This window comes from Malus sylvestris, chromosome 12 (genome assembly GCF_916048215.2).
Source record: "Malus sylvestris chromosome 12, drMalSylv7.2, whole genome shotgun sequence".
Classification (NCBI taxonomy): Eukaryota; Viridiplantae; Streptophyta; class Magnoliopsida; order Rosales; family Rosaceae; genus Malus; species Malus sylvestris.
This window is the reverse complement of record NC_062271.1, coordinates 14,802,200-14,806,631: the sequence shown is the minus strand read 5'-3', so window position 1 is coordinate 14,806,631 and position 4,432 is coordinate 14,802,200.

The following is a 4,432-nucleotide window of genomic DNA, read 5'->3' as shown; positions in this document are numbered from 1 at the left end:
AAAGATGGCAGTGGCACGCCTGAGCACTTAAAAGTTAATCTTGATTGTGAGCCTCAATGCCTATACCTAAGGCCCCACAAAGGCACCTTTCAAAGTTAACTCTGTCCTTCTCTTTCAATCTTGCCCGACGAGCCTTGCCCGACAAGCTTTGCCCGACAAGCCCGTCAGTGAAGCAGAAGCCCGACAGAAAGCATAAATCGGCGCCAACCTCTCGGGGAGCTGTGTGCTCGTCGGCTAGGAGATATCCCCGACGAAAATTCTAGCCACAAACACTCACCATTCCTAGACCACTCGAGGTTTGTATGCTTGAATCTGCCACTGTCTCAACATAACCATTTTTGGACCAAGGCTTTTGAACCAATTTCAAGCCACCTCTAGCCACCATTTGGCCTCGAATTAGGTATACTGGTGATCTAGTCTTTCTTAACTTCAATTTGGTATATTTTGTATAAAATTCGGATATGAAACGGCTCTAATATAACATTTTTATGTCCTAGCAAAAATCCCAGTTTCTGGCAAAACTCTAGCCAACAAACGACTACGACGACAACCTTTCTCTATGGAAAAGACAATGAAATAATTCGTTAAGTCTAACAAAATATTCCTGACGTCGTCAGCATCTCCGTAAAAAATCAAGTACATTATGTTAACTTTATTTCCACCATCACTGTTAACTGTGACGAAATATTTTGTCTAGCAATGGAATATTTCATTTTCAACAACCAACTCAGCCACCGAAGTGTCCCAGCGCGTAGGGCGGTACGGTGGCGTGTGGCGGCGGGTGCGGTGACACACGAGTTTGGGACACCGAATTTGGTGCTTCGAGTTCGTAGTGTTTGATTAAGTTACCACGTTTGAGTTAATTACTTTAGGAAAATTTTCTGCGAATTACAAAGAGCAGGCACATAGGCTACGACTATGGTGTGTGTGAGTGGGTTTTTCTTTCTAAACTGTATTATTATATATTTTCAAAAGTAGTTTTATAATATGCTTTTCTTTGCTTATACTTACCTTGTACAGATATTTTATGTGATGCTTTTATATCATCTCATGCTTTGCTTTTACTTTAAAACGACAAATGCTTTATATGTTGACGATTTTGTGATTTATGGGCTCTAAGAACCTTTCTTAGGAATCATTTTACTATTGTGCATTACTTTGGTAATTCAAGTGCTTTAAGCGTTAAAATGGTTTGTGACACATGTGATTTGAGAGATTATCCATGACATGTTTTTATATGATATATACTCATCATGTATGCTTACATTATGTTTCTTTTATTTACATTGTCCAGACTAGGATCAGCTTCACGTGTATGTTCACATGCACTGTTACATTTATTTTGGATGCATTGTAGGTGGCACCCTATCTCTTGATTGCACTACGCAACTAGGACTTGTATGTGAGCGCTTAGTGTCAGCTTCACGTGTATGTAGTATTACTTTGATTATGACAAGATAAGGCCGACTAGTTAGAGATTCATTTAGCATACTTTGTACACGATGAGGAATTGTTGAAAAGTATCTGATTTTTCCCTCAAGAAACACACCCAGGTATATCTTGAGTAGTCATCCACAATTACCAAAACATACTTCTTCCCTCCAATAGACAATGTTTGAATTAGACCAACAAGATCCATATACACTAATTGTAGAGGTTTGGTGGTGCAATATCATTTAGTCTCTTGTGAGCCACTTTGGTCTGCTTTCCCAGTTAACAAGATCCACAAACATAAGAGTCAGAAACTAAAAGAAGAGGTAAGCCTCTAACAGCCTCACGATTAAACAATTTTTGATGATCTTTGAAGTTAACATGACCAGGTCTTCTATGCCATAACACACTAACATCATCAAAAGCTTTGTTGAACTTTGACGAATCACCAACCTTTGAAGCATCAAGAATGTAACAATTGTATCCAGATCTAAGAATAACCAAAATATTCTTTCCATGTTCGTCCATAATTCGATAGCTTTTCTTGAAGAAGCAAACTTCATCTGCCACTTCATCACATAACTGGCTCATGCTAATGAAACTCGACTTCAACCCTTCTACATAACTAACATTCTTGAGTTGAGGAAGACCGGAATATTAACAATACCTTTTCCAGTGACATGGGACTTGTCTTAACTACCAAAAACAACACCACCACCATTGAAAGGTGAAAGAGATGGGAAGGCATCCTTGCCCCCAAACATGTGACTAGAGCACCCATTATCAAGGTACCGTACATTCGGTTTGGTGGCAGAAGAAACATTGAGAACAACAAGGCACCAGTGCGAGACTTTCTGAACCTATTTGGAGCGAGGCTTCACACTTTCCATACTGGATGACTGCACAAGTTAAGCAATTATGTTGACTTCATTGACCAGTCGATCCACCTAATTCTTCAAAGTATCATTCTTCCTATAGTGAAGTTTCCTACACTTAGGACGAATATGGCCCAATTCACTACAGTGATGACATGTGGGAATAAATCTAGACTGCAAGCTTGGATTAACTTTAGGTGCCATAGGAAAAGATTCTCTCACAAATATTGATTTGGTACCCGTTAAGCTTAAGCCATTTTCCACGTAGCCAGGCCACTTTTGTCACTATGAAGTTTCCCAAGACGTATCATCTTATCAATTTTTACAGCCCCAGTGGTAAAGACAAATAACCTTGTCATTTGCCTCATTTAGCTCAAGTAGTTGTTTTCAATTAGCCTCGTGATACAAAATATTATTTGCTTTCAACACATGAATTTGATTCATCAAGATTTCTTCAGATTCCAGAAATTTTTGAACTTGAGCTTCAAGAGCTGTAATAACATCATCTTTTTCCTCTTTGTCATTGTAATGAAAATCCTTCTTATTCAACTCCTCGATATGTGCCTCAAGATAACCAATCTTTTCATCAAGTTCAATTTTGACTAGACGAAGAGACTTGTTTTCTTTCTGCAACTCAACAACTTTCTTGGTCAGCTCAATCTTCTCCACCTTTGTAGTACAAGTCTCATCAAATAAAGTATCATACTTAATGCATAACTCATCATAAGTCATCTCCTCATTGTCATTCAACACAAGATCATCATCCCTTGGAGACATTTCCTCCATTGGAGCAACAAAATCAACAATTTTTTCTTTATCATTTGATGACTCATTAGAATGCATAGACCCTTCACTTTCACTCCAAGTAGCACAATGTCCACTACCACCACAAGAAAAACAAAGACTAGATTCTCTTGAGGGAGATTTGTCCTTTCAACTTGTAAATTTTCTTTTTTTTTCTACCAAAAGTGAACTTTCCATAATTGATGATTTGAGTTTCTAGAGGACTCCCTAATCTTTTTGAACTATCTTCCTTTCTTGTTGAGAATCCTTCTAAATTTTTTGACAAGCAGGGCAAGATGCTCCTCTAAGGATTGCTCACACAGGTCACTTACACCATCATTGTTCACAACACCTTGAAGGGCCACTTCTTTTCTCTTCTTGGAGTCATTTACATCCATATCAAGCTCCATCTCATAGGTGATGAGTTTCCCAACCAATTTTCCAAGCTTGATCTCATTTAGGTCCTGAAACTCTTGAATGGCAGCCTTCTTTGATTGAAATCTCTTGGGTAAGGATCTCAAAATCTTTTGAACAATGGTTGTTTCATCAATAAGTTTCCCTAATTTTGATGCTCTCAATCTGTTTTTGGCATCCACTTAATGAAATTCCAAATTTGTAACGTAATTGACCGCTTGGGTGGCTCGGTTGACTTTTTGGTTGATCGTTGACTTTCCCGTTAATTTTTTACAAATTTTGTCTAGGACCTTCTTAGCGTATTTTGACACGTTGATTCGAAATCCGCTATCAGTTTTTCTAAATTCAAACATTTTAATTGAATTTTACTAATGGGCCCCAATATTATGGTTAGGTATGATTATTATCGGAGACTCTGACTTTTCTAGTTCGAACAGCTGCGACCTCGCAAGTAACTGTGATTTTCTTTTATATATATATATATATATATATACACACACACACATATTTAATAATGCATTTCCTACGTGATGCCATAATTAAATTTACACAGGTATACACAGGTATGCGTAATATTATGGGATGCCTTAATTATATTTACAGCCATCAATAATATTATATTGATTAGAACTATTAAATTACCATGGCATGATCATATTTAAGTTAATTGCTCATTGTGCATGCTGCACTAGTGTTAGAAATCGCCCGGGCTAGGGCCAGCCTTCACATGTATGTTTTGAAATTGGTACCAGGTGGAATAACCTGCAATTTAAAATTTATATATGTGCTTGTCTGACTAGTCAGCAACACTCATCAACTAAGATCAGATACGTTAGTTTAATCACAGCGGAAGTAGTCAATTCAAGGCTCAATTTACTGAAGTGTTCCTAGTTAACTAAGATCCAGTTATGTGCACATTTTAACTCTGA